Below are 14,063 nucleotides of genomic sequence, written 5' to 3' on the forward strand. Positions count from 1 at the left end.
ATATCTGGATAAGGAATGATCTGGGAAGTACCTCCTTCGACCTCTGATTCAACAATCAATGGTCCGACTGCAAGATATGGCATGACAAGTTCACGAGCTCTGGCGCGTACCCATCTGAGATAAGGCTCCATAGGAATAGAATTTTTCTTTCCTAAATTGCTTCTTTTCACCATGCCCCAAGCTCGTACAAACTTTTGACGGAGATTTTGAGGGTCATTGTCATAGTCGAACACTGTACCTTGAACAATCATTTCATGTGGACCATCCCTTCGAGCATACCCAAACTGACGTAGGGCTAAGGCAGGATTATAAGTAATACCTCCTCTTATCCCCATGAGTGGTACATTAGGGAATTCTCCACAACAGTTGATGATGATAACATTTTCTCTGAGGTTAGAACACCACCGGATGTCTGAATGAGAGAGTGCCATTATCCTTTGAGACCATTTCAGATTTTGATCATTCTTTAAGACTGATTGAGGAAGGTGCGAAATAAACCACTTTGACAGTAAAGGTATGCAGCACATGAGAGTCCCTTGCCTTTTCATAGTACGAGTGTGAAGGGAATGCAAGATGTCTCCAAGCAAGGTAGGCACAGGGTTATGAGTGAGGAATATCTTAATAGCATTCACGTCTATGAATTGGTCCGGATTAGGGAATAGCACCAAACCATAGATTAGCAATGCTAGAACGTCTTCAAAAGCATGGACATTCATAACTTTTAGGAATTCTCGGGCCTTATTTGTCAGGAATTTGGCAAGTAAACCCTTAACTCCACTCCTTGTTACCCAATTAGCTTCAATGTCGGACTTCGTCATGTGTAAAGCTGCGGCAACTTCTTCAGACTTCGGAACCTTTTCTAAACCACTGAACGGTAGTTGATCAAGGATAGGTATCCCAAGCAGTCGGGAGAATTCTTCCAATGTGGGTACCAACTGATAATCTGGGAATGTGAAGCAATGATGTTTAGGGTCAAAGAACTGGAATAAAACGCTCATCATATCTTCTTTGAACCCAGTGGTAACTAATTTGAGAAGAGAACCATGTCTCTTGATGAACTGCGCATGATCGGAAAGTTCTGACACTAAGTTCTTGAGTTGAGGAGAGATTGCTACAAGATTAATCCAGATAGTCTTCCTGGAAGCCATAACCTGTTCAACAGAGCAAAGCTAAATTCCTAAGTCCTTGAAATGGTTAGTATGATGCCATGATGTTATGATGCTATGATGTTATGATGTTATGATGTTATGATGTTATGATGTTATGTAAATAACAAGCACCAGCAAGTCACACAGTCATCATTCCTAAGTTTTAAGGCTTGCATGAGTTCCATAGGTGAGTACCCTCCCCACTGAAGTTTGGTTGGTTCAACCTGTCCTAGAATAGTAACCGGGTTCTAAAAGGATCTCCAATCATTGACCTTCCTTCAAGTCCACTTCAGTGCAACACCAAGTGGTTGACCGAAGCTTCCCTAAAGTCCAATCTCAAGGAGTGTAGTATCGAGTCTCAACCAACCCCAGTCGGAACCGAAGTCAGTTATCTCACTACTTTCTAATGGCCAGGATGAGTCAATTAGGGTTCTAAAGGTCTGGTTAATGCTTTGATGACACCACGCGGAAGCCAAATTTTTACTCAAGTAAACATGAGGAACATCAGGACATCCAAAGTGTCACATTAACCGTAGCCATCATTTTGACCATTCCAGTATACGCCGGGTAGTCGCGATGATCTATTGCTACTTACCTAAGGTACACTAGATCCGGGTGTAGGATCTTTCACTCAAAAAAAATACCCTTAAAAGAAGGAACAATTTGAAAACATAAATGATTTTTTTAAGGTGACCTCTCTTTGTAGTCCCCAGCAGAGTCGCCAGTTCTGTCATACGGTGAACTGGACTTTTTGTTTTTTAATCGCGATGTCGCGGTTAGCAAGAGTCGCCACCGACTTTTCTTTTATCCCATAAGGAAAGGTGGAAAAGAACAGGAAAGACCTTAATTTAGATTCTTAGGTTCGGGAGGTACTTTATACAAAGGGAAGGTATTAGCATCCTTTATATCCATGGTTATCCATGGGCTCTTAATTGCTCAATCATTTATGTTTTCTAGTTTGAAAAAGGTGGTTGAGAAATGTGTGAAGGATGTTTTGAAAAGGGAGAATTTAACTTTGTAATGATTCTTGCATGAATGTATACAAAGTGGTTATCTCATTTAGGGTTTTGAAAGTAGTTTAGAAAAATATAACTCGGCAATGATCCTAGTACGGATGTATGCTAAGTGGTGATTTTCCAAAAGGATGTTTGAAAGGTGTGAGGTGTGAAAAGTATTTTTTTAGGTTATGAATGAGCAATTAAGGTTATACCTGTCCGAGGTCTTTCCGGGCATTTCCTATCCTTATGAGGGTAAAACTGTCCTTACTATTGAGAAGTAAGTAGTTTATCCTTTGGATGTTAAAGGGTCATCGTAGGGTCATCGATTGGTCATTGAAGGCAACAGTTGTGAGGATACCTTAGCATTCGAAGGGACTATCATCATTTAACCGTAGGCTACACCGAAGGGTCATCGAGGGACAAAATCGTATTTCCGAAGGCAACATCCGAGGGACCATGATTTATTTTATGATGATTTAATCGAAGGGCCATTGCTAAGTGTATCCCCACATTCGCGGGACATGACCGTATTACGTAATCGTGGGGTAATAAAGAGAGGTCCGGTATGGTTTATTTAAAGTCCATATTTTAAGTTCATTAGGTAATTATGATGATTCCGCATTAAATCGATACATTAAAATCAATACATTAAGAATCAATACATTAAAATTGGTTAGGCAATCAATATGAATTTTCACGTTAAAGTGAAATAATTTAGAATCCATCTCCATGAAAGTCTTCCACACATAAAGTGGAGTACCTAGCCAGCCACTTCCTTGAGAATATGCGAGCTTTAACACAAATTAAACACACGGGTGAGAATACCAAGTTAAAGTGCAATTGAAAATTGCACTACAGAATGAACACAATAGTCACAAGGCCAAATAATGCATGATTACAATAAGACAACCATAAAACGAAACATGAGAACAGCTACTGGTACGTTCGCCTCTGCTTTGCCTAGCGAAGGCTTAGCGAATATTCGCTCCAGGCTCGCTTAGCGATGTGCTAGCGAGCGGCCACAGATTTTGAATTTTGGCAATCGTACCGTCTCCGGAACCTTGAATTATGACATTAAATTACAGGCACAGCATGGATAGCATTCATGATGTTCAAGCATACTTAAATTTGCATGTGAAATCAGGTTACATATCAAAATTTAATCATGATGCATTATGTAGGTAACGGTTATCAATTGGAAGCATATAACAGCGATAATACGCAAACCTGTTTGCAATTGCTATGTTGAACTGATCACTCTAGGTATCGGATTGAGCTGGGCGGTGGTAGCTTCGAGGCGGGTGAGCGGCCTTCAGGGTTTCCGTCTTCCGAATTCTCTGGATCAGCAGGGTTTCTGTGTTTCTCCCTCTGGGTCTGTGTGTTATTTTCGTGGCTGAGGAGCTGGTATTTATAGTAGTAGTGGTGGTGACCTAATGGGCTTAAAATGAGGTCCAAAACTTCAGATTTTCGCAAGCTTCGCTAGGCGAAGGAATTGCTCGCCTAGCGAGCAAGCTAGTTCTGGGCTTTTTCCTGGATCTGATGCTTCGCTGGGCGAGTGTCATGATGAAATGTTCGCTAGGCGAAGGGACTGCTCGCCTAGCGAGCAAGCTATTTTGGGCCGCCTTTGGATTGGGCCTGTTGTGAGCTGGGCTTTTGTCCATTTGATATCAGTGCCTTGCAGAGCAAGTCAGAGGGTCTTGAGGAATACTTTGAAATATCGACGGGAAAATTTTGGGGTATGACAGGAGTCATATTGTATCCGACTCTAATTTATTTTCCTCTCCATATTGTGAAGTATCATTGTTTCATCAATAGTTTGGAGTTTTTGTCATCGTCAAAAAGGGGGAGATTGTTAGAACAAGATTTTGGTTCTACAATTTATCTATGAGTTTTTATGATAACAAAGAATGAAACAATTTGGTACCCTAATACTTTTTCTAAGTGTGCATGACTCTAACGTAAAATGAATATGATAAAACAATATCTGACAAAGTCCAGAACAACTGACTCAGAACAAAATAAATCAGATCTGACGCTGAACACAAGCATATCTAAGAAAAATCACATACAAAATCTGAAGATTATAAGGAATCCAAAGACTCCAATGAATGTACATCTGTAGACTCTAAAGACGCTCCATCTGAAAATCAGTCAAACAACACTCCGAAGAATACAAGATCTGAGAAAAGAATCTGATTTCCGTGCACTCTGAATCATGCCCAACAAATCATCTAACCAATCAGAATCAGTAACTTAATAAAGAAGTATTCCAAGTATGGTATGAATCTCTATATGGACAATATTGAATACATTCCAAAACTGCTATGGAAAGGATAAGAAAATTTATGTCATGAAGACCCATTATTGTCAAGATATCACCATGAATATTCTCCCCAACAATATCATCTCCAAACATTATAAAAAGGCCCAACTATTATCATACAAACACACGAAGCTATCACACAAGAATTCTATTTTTAAACTTTGAATCATATACTAAATTGTTGTCATTTTTATCACACACGAGTTGTTGCTCTTAGTGTGATTATTAATCATTTGTTTTCAATTGTGTTCATATTGCTTATCTAGAAGCACCAAACACATTCTTATAATTCTCAATAGTTGTTGTAAATTCCTCAAGTGACTTGTGAAGTCTGTAAACTTAAGAGGGCTAAGAGATTGTTGAACTCTTAGACGATTGTTGCAATCTTTCTAGATTATTGGATTAAGTTCTTATTGAAGGTAAAATCACATTGGTCGGGTGGACTGGAGTAGCTTTGATTTTTCAAGTGAACCAGGATAAACTTTTGTGTTGTTTATTATTACCTTTTTGTGTGTAGCATTGCTAAAAGTTTTTATTGTCAGTGAAAACAATTCAAACCCCCTTTCTTGTTTTTCTCCACCTTCAGTGCATGTGCCCTAGGCACTGATGCCTTTGTGAAATTTAGAGTGCATGCGGCAATAGCATTGGGGCATCCTCTTTACGTGATTTTTGTTTGTTTGAAACATGGGAACTTTGGTATTTAATTTGGAAAAAAATGGTATTTTGGATATTTAATTTGAAAAACTTGGTTATTTAGAAAAAAAATCGTTAGTCCTTTCACCATTTCTTTGAATGAGGACTTTGCCATCTTTCTAATTAAACAAGATCTATATGTGTCATATGATTCATAATCAAAAGATTCCAAGAGTCCATCTTTATGGAGCTTGGAAATGAGTTTCTCATTTACGTGGCCTAAGCAAATATTCCAAAGGTAAGTTGGATTTTACTTGTTAGCTTTCATCCTTTTAGTATTACTGTTATAAATTGGTATTTTAAGATCAATGACACATATTCCATTGTTCATTTGTACAGTAGCATAAAGTACATCATTCAAATAAATGGAGAAAAAATTGTTCTTTATCATAAATGAAAAATCAAACTTGTCCAAATAAGAAACAAAAATAATATTCCTTCTAATTGCATGTCCATAATAATAGCTCTCTAACTGGCATCTTAAACTACTAGGTAAAGTCAATGCATAAGTTCCTATGGCTAAAACAACAACCTTCGATACATTTCCAACTCGTAAATTAACTTCACCTTTTTACCAATTCTCCACTCCTTTTTATCCTCTGCACATTCAGTATCCAATACCCATGATGCAAGAGTAGATAATTTTTTTTTTATAACAAAATACCTGAAGTTGAAGTCTTTAACCCATTCTTTTTATCTCCTAGGTACTTTGGACAGTGTCTCTTCTAATGTCCAGTCTTACCACAATAAAAGCAAGTGCCCTCCTTAGTTGCACCTCCACTATGATTCAAAGCACAAGTAATAGGTTTAGGCCTGACAACTTCCGTGTGTTTCCCTTTACTACTCTGCTTGTTGGCCTTTTTGTTATACTTCTTTCCATTATTGCCCATAATAATGGTCTTCCTTTTTTATTTCAGATTATGCTCAACAGTACTCAACATGCCTAGCAGCTATAGCAAGGTTTTGTCAATATCATTCATATTGAAATTAAGGACAAACTAGTTGAAGCTCTTCGACAATGATTGCATGATAAAATCAGTCACAAGCTCTTTTTCGAGGGGAAAACCCAAATTCCCAAGGTTATCCACATAACCAATCATATTGAGTACATGGGCACCTATATGGGCTCCCTTAATTAGTTTTCCTTGAAAAAAAATCTTTGGAAACCTAAAACCTCCCATGCCTAGCCTTCTCTTGATAAATCATCTTTAGGTGTTCCATCATATTGATGTTTCCATGTTTTCAAGTTGCTTTTGAAATTCATAGTTCATGGTAGCCATCATGATGCATGCATTTTCTGGTGCATCATCAACATGCTTCTCATAAGCATCTCATTCAACTTTAAGAGAATAACTAAGAGTCTCCTCTTTAAGAACATGTTTCTATAAGACATACAATATTTTCTCATGATTGAGGATAATCTTCAAGTTTCGATGTCAATCCAAAAAATTTGTCCCAGACAATTTTTCTTGTCAAGGATTGATCGCAAAATATTTTTGAAGTGTTTGTTGACATGGTAACACACACACACACACACACACACACACACACACACACACACACACACACACACACACACACACACACACACACACACACACACACACACACAATATATATATATATATATATAATATATATATATATATATATATATATATATATATATATATATATATATATAATATATATATATATATATATATATATATATATATATATATATATATATATATATATATATATATGAATTGTGAATATATAAGTATCATTAAAAACATAGTCAATTAGGCCTTTAATTAAATATTCTCCCATATTTTACTCAAACCAAATGAACCTCAACATTTGATTTGGAAAATCCAATTGAAAGATTTTGGATCGAGATCCATATTTCACTCTGTTTTAAGTTAGGTTAGACTGATTACACAAAACTCGGTAATTTAGGTAGGGGTTCCTTCCAATTGTATCAAATACAACTCTCGAATATTAACAGTTGGGTGAATAACTCCTTATTTTAATTCATCATATTGATTGTTCCAAACTCTTGCTTCTAAATGTATATAATCTTATAAAATTAGTTAGTTAAGTTAGACCCAATGTTTTAGTTATTGAATATTACATTTATCCCATCGCACTTTAGTAATATAGAACATGCATATCACGTTGGGAGAAACCTACATTATTCGATACTAGTCTTAAATAATGCTAAAATTTGGAAAGTGTCATACAGTGAACTGACTTTCGTGTGTTTTTGCTTTGGAAAGCAAATGTCGCGGTTAGCAAGAGTCGCCACCGACTTTTCTTTTATCCAATAAGGAAAGGCGGAAAAGAACAGGAAAGACCTTAATTTAGATTTTGGGTTCGGGAGGTACATTATACAAAGGGAAGGTGTTAGCACCCTTTGTATCCATGGTTATCCATGGGCTCTTAATTGCTTGATCACTTATGTTTTTCTTGTCTGAAAAAATGTGTGAGAGCTGTTTAGAAAATGTTTTGAAAAGAGTTTAACTTTGTAATGATTCTTGTACGAATGTATACAAAGTATTTATCTCGTTTGATTTTGAAAGCTGTTTAGAAAAATATAACTTGACAATGATTCTAGTACGAATGTATACCAAGTGGTGATTTTCTAATGGAGGTTTTGAAAAGGGTGAGGTGTGAAAAGTTGTTTTAGTTGTGAGCAAGCATTTAGGAGTTATACCTACCCAAGGTCTTTATGGGCATTTCCTATCCTTATGAGGGTAAAATTGTCCTTACTATTGATAAGTAAGTAGTTTTGTCCTTTGGATGTAAAAGGGTCATCGTAGGGTCATCGATTGGTCATTGAAGGCAACATTTGTAAGGATACCTTAGCATTCGCAGGGACGATCATCATTTAACCGTAGGCTATACCGAAGGGTCATCGAGGGACAACGGTAACATTCGAGGGACTATGATGATTTAACCGAAGGGTCTTTGCTAAGTGCATCCCCACATTCGCGGGACATGACCATAATACCGTAATATCGTAGGGTAACAAAGAGAGGTCCAAGATCGCATATTTAAAGGCAAAGTTTTACAATTAATTAGATAGCCGTAATCGATTAAGTAATTAGGTCCACATTAAAATCGATGAAATCAATACATTAAAATCAGCTAGGTAATTTAAGACGGGTCTCCACATTAAAATTAATACATTAAAATCAGTTAAGTGATGTAAGGTGAATCTCCACAAGGGTATCCCACAAATAAAGTGGAATACCTACCAAGCTATCTTTTCCGGGGATATGTGAACCTTTACAAAACTCAGCAAACATGTCAGAATACCAAATCAGGGTGCAGTCGAGAATCACACCACAAAAGAAACCACAGCAGTAATAGGATCAGATAAACCATGCATGGCCATGATAAAACATGTCAGATGAGCAAAAAAAATCAAAACAGAAAAGTCAGCTACTGTCACGTTCTCTCCTGCTTCGCCTAGCGAAGGCTTAGCGAATACTCGCTGCATGCTCGCTTAGCGATGTGCTAGCGAGCGGCTGCGGATTCCGGTTTTGATAACAGTACAATTTCAGCCAATTTTATGCTTTATGGCTTTCATTACAGCAATTACATGGTTAATCATTTGAGGTATTCAGATACGTACTAAAAATTCACATGCCAGACTTAAGATATTTTCATAAATTTAATCATAATGCCACATGCAAATTAAGAACATAAGGCGGTAATAGCAATGCAAACCTGTTTGCAAATTGAATTGCGACCTTGGATTGGCAAATCGGATTGAATTGGGCAGAGGTAACCTTGATGCCGCTGGGTTCCTTCAAGGTTTGCCTCCAGGGTTTGCCGTCTGTGAGCGTTAGGGTTTGCTTGATAGGGTTCTCCTTTCTCCGTTTTCGTTTTTCGTTCCCTTTTCGTTCTTCCCCTCTTTCTGACTGAAATGTTGGTATTTATAATGGTTTGTTGTGACCTAATGGGCTCAGAATGAAGCCCAGAATTTTCTGGTATTCGCAAGCTTCGCTAGGCGAGTATTGTAGCGAAGGGTTCACTAGGCGAAGGATTTGCTCGCCTAGCGAGCATGCCAGTTTGGGCCATTTTCTGGATTGGGCCATCTGTGAGTGGGTCTTGGTTCCTTTACGGTCAATGTCTTGAAAAACAAGTTGGAGTTCCTTGAAAAATGCCTTGTAATATTAACGGGTAAATTTTGGGGTATGACAGCTGCCCCTGTTCAATATTCTTGAACCGAGAGAGTTAGAACGGTGTGTACGCCATTCGTGATCTGGAGGTGGAAGATTATTGAACACTAGAATGCCCCAAAAATTTGCACTTGTTAATCAAAAGTTAGTCTTGGTGGAGATGGGCTTAAAGATGCCATCCAGGAAGTTTGATGATGAGAGCTTTCAGAGTGCGTCGTGCATTAGACGATATCTGAAGACATGGGTGTCATACAGGGTCGTACGCTAGACCGTATAGTGAGTCATCCATTAGGCTGTCGACTTCACCGGGGAATCAGAGTGCGTTATACGCTGCTGGGGATAAAGGATCAGAATGGACCATACACTAGATCGTATCTGAATAGCAGAATGCGCCGTCTCTTAGGCGGTATCTGGAGAGGTGAAGATCAGAATGGATCGTACGCTAGATCGTATCTGAGTAACAGACTGAGTCGTCCATTAAGCGGGTGACTTCGCTGGGGATGGAAGATTAGACCGGATCGTACGCTAGATCGTGTCTGAGCAGCAGAAGGAGCCGTCCGTTAGGCTGTATCTGGAGAAATAAAGGTCAGACCGGATCGTACGCTAGATCGTATCTGAGTAGCAGGATGAGCCGTCCGTTAGGCTGAATCTGGTGATGAAAGGGGTAGTCGTACGCTAGACTACACTTCAGAAATGTACCGTACGCTAGGTAGCATCTGAGGGAATGAACATCCAAATGGGTCGTACGCTAGACCGTCTTTGAGCAGAATGAACCGTCCGTTAGGCTGAATCTGATGATGAAAGGGGTAGTCGTACGCTAGACTACACTTCAGAAATGTACCGTACGCTAGGTAGCATCTGAGGAGATGAACATCCGAATGGGTCGTATGCTAGGCCGTCTTGAGCAGCAGAATGAGCCGTCCTTAGGCTGCATCTGATGAAAGGGGTAGTCGTACGCTAGACTACACTTCAGAAATGTACCGTACGCTAGGTAGCATCTGAGGAGATGAACATCCGAATGGGTCGTATGCTAGGCCGTCTTGAGCAGCAGAATGAGCCGTCTGTTAGGCTGCATCTGATGAAAGGGGTAGTCGTACGCTAGACTACACGTCAGAATGTACCGTACGCTAGGTTGAATCCGAATGAGCCGTACGTTAGGCTATATCCGATGATATTTGTATATGTTGTATTTGCAATAAATGTCTGGGATGGGCTTATAGATGCCATCGTTAGGAGGATGTCAGAATGAATGTTGACATGGAGTATATCTGAAAGATGTAGTTGAATCCTGAATGTAATTGATAAAGATGTCCGTCTGAATGGATCTTTGTTTTGACTGTATCAAGAGGATAATTAACCTGAAAAATAAAGTTAGCTTCATGCCATGTCATGATGCATGAGATGTTTTATGCTTCTGAAACTGAATGCGAACAAGGTATGCATGCGTATGCTGTGAAATGATGTAATGAATGAATTATGCGTGGGGAAAGTTTTTCCAAGGGAAAATAAATCCCAACATTCTGGTTGGAGATATTTGTATTGATGACCCTTTCTTAGCTGGGGATATTTGATTTATGTCTGATGGTGGAAACACTCATCAGAGCCTGGTTGAGGACGGAAGAGATGACCAGTCTGTCTGGTGATGCCAACCTCTTTTGGGAAATAGCTGGTTTTTGTTGGGGAATAGAATTAGCAATCGGACTTGTTGGAAAGCATGATTAGACCTTTCTCTCGATCCTGAAGTCTTTTAGTAATTGCTATTGCTATTTTATGTATGTAAACATTGATCATATTCAAATGCATATATTAATTCAAATTAAATCAATGGACGTTTACGCAAACAAAACAGAAAAAGTAAAAACAAAATCATCTTTTTGGAAATAAAATTGTATTGATTTTGAAAGAGGGCCTATAAACAGGCAATTCGTGTACAGGGAGACAGAAATCCTAGTAAGAGGAAATTGTCAGGAAAACAAAGAGAAAGCTATGCAGAAAAAGTCCTATCGATTTTAATTCCACTACTGTCATTATGTCTTCAAGCATCTCATCCCTTGCTGTCGGATGGAAGTGATTAGCTTGTTTAGTCCTTTGAACTTGGTTGAAGCTGACTGAGAACGGGACATAGTCTTACGCTTTAATCCCTAATTTTTGCCTGGACCGCCTTTTCAGGTTTTCAGTCCACTAAGATACCCTTTTTTGCCCAAGCCGCCTTTTCAGGTTTTCGACTCGTCGGGTGTACATTTTTATATGTTTATCCCTAATTTTTGCTCGAACCCTTTTGGTTCGTCGGGATGCCCTTACTTTTGCCTAGATACGTCGACCTAGCGGGTCTCTTTTATGCGTAGTATTTTTTAACTATGTCTGTGTTCACGGGATGTGGGAAGTCTTCGCCATCCATCGTAGCAAGTATCATGGCTCCTTCGTATGTGGGAGTCCATTTGCCCCTGGGATCACCTTGTGGTAGAATGATACGCTTGATCACCAAGTTGCCGACTTGATACACCTGTCTTTTGACCTTTTTGTTAAATGCCTGGGTCATGTGTAACACCCCGATAAAATATGATAATTATTTAAATTAAGTTAATAGTATATTTATTAATTTAATTAAATAATTGGATTATTATTGGAATTATTATTATTATTGGAATAATATAAATTGGAATATAAGGTTGGAATCAGAAAAGAGTCTCATTTGGAAAAGAAGGGTTTTCACGTGAAAACCAGTGAAGCGACAGAAAGTGAGAAAAGGGCAAAGAGGAAGAGCAGGAGAAGAAGGTTGAAGAAGGAAGAGCTTGAAGCTAAAGGATTTGCCGGATTAGCTCAGGTAAGGGGGGTTTATCGTCGTTTAATGGGTATTATGGGTTAACATGTAATGGATAGTGATAAGCCATTGATTTGACCCTAATTGGGATGTTGAATGCTGAAAAGTTGAGATGAATAAGTTATGTTAAAGCTGTAATTGAATCTGTAATTGGATGAGTCTTGAATTTCCGAAAGTGTAGCTTTTTACGGAATTGGAATCGGAGGTTCGGAAGTCCTCCAACGGCGGAAAATGCGGAGAATTCTGCATTCTGCTTCGTGTTAGCGCAGGAACAGCTTTCTGTCTTGCGTTAACCGGTTAACCCAGGGTGTTAACCGGTTAACACTGTTATGAATTGTGAAATATTGCTGTCTGTCTTGCGTTAACCGGTTAACCCAGGGTGTTAACCGGTTAACACTGTTGTGAATTGCCAGGAAGGGTGTTCTGTGTTGCGTTAACCGGTTAACCCAGGGCGTTAACCGGTTAACACTGTGTGAAAAGTGAAAAATTTATATTTAAATGTGGTGTACATGTTTGATGTTTGGCCTATATTGGCGTATGATATAATAGGGATCATTTCCCGTTGTTTTGAGCGGTAGGGGTATTAGTAGAGCGTGCTAATACTGTGATTGATGATGTGGCATGATATGATTATGTGATAAAAATGTGGATGATGTATGGTTGTATGCATAATGCTGTGGATGTATCTATTATGTATGCAATTGTGAATGGACTGTTTATGGCTTAGAGTGTGAGCATATGTCCATTGTGGATGATTGTTGATGTTGCATGACTAAGTGATTTAGCGTGCATAGTATGGCCTTTATGGTGGTAGCTAATTCCCATGGTGAGGAATTAGTGATGAGTTATTATGGATTTTTGTTGATGTTTGCATGCTAGGTGATTTAGCGTGCATAACATAGCCCTTGGGGTGGTAGCTAATTCCCATGGTGAGGAATTAGTGATGTGAGTCACTAGGTCTCAAATGAGTGGGACTAGTGAGCTTGGTACCCGTATCTGGATTTGATCGGTGAGGTTGAACTATATGTTCACGAAGAGTCGGTACCGCATGCATGGAGTCTCATTGCATAATGTATGTATTGTGTATAATATGAATGGATGTGTTCCAATATTATATGTGTGTTTTGATGTTTATGTTGAGCACGATTATGAGTATGAGTTGATGTTGCCGTTACTGAATGTGTGATATGTTTAGGGTGATGAGATGTGTTCATTTACTTAGCATTACATGATATTTTATAATGCTTATTATATTGATTGAGGAACTCACCCTTACAACTATGTTTCAGGTAACGAGCAGTGATTGAGTAGAAGCTAGTGCTTGGAGTCGAGTGTAGTTCCTTAGTGGGTCATGCTCTGGTAGATGTAACATCGGGACGGGATGTTTTACCTTGTTTTATTTGATTGTGGTTGAACAGTTTACATGTAATGTGATTACATGGTTTGCATGATTGATTTGAACTCTATCCGCTGCGTATTGTGCAATGTTTTGATAAACAAATGAGTATGACCAGTTATTTGGAGAATGGTGTGAAGTGTCAAGTGTGACACCCTTAATTGCATATCTACTCTGATTTATGTTTGGTTGTTTTAATTATTTATTGGGGTATTTTAGAAGGGTGTTACATTAGTGGTATCAGAGCATAGTCGGTCGAGTCGAGTCGTAATTATTCTGTTTCCCTGTATGTGATAGGTGTTGTGTAACCCTATCCGTACTTATTGTTTTAGCTTGTTGGGTTTTCAGAATAGAGATGGCTGGAAGAGGTAGAGATGATGCTGCGATTGCTGAGGCTCTGGGTATGCTAGCTGGAGTACTTGGAGGAAATCCGAATGTTGTGGGACTGGGAGCTGCTCGTCAACTGAGTGAGTTCCAGAAGAACAATCCTCCAATGTTCAAGGGAGCAT

This window comes from Lathyrus oleraceus, chromosome 2 (genome assembly GCF_024323335.1).
Source record: "Lathyrus oleraceus cultivar Zhongwan6 chromosome 2, CAAS_Psat_ZW6_1.0, whole genome shotgun sequence".
In the NCBI taxonomy this organism is placed as follows: domain Eukaryota; kingdom Viridiplantae; phylum Streptophyta; class Magnoliopsida; order Fabales; family Fabaceae; genus Lathyrus; species Lathyrus oleraceus.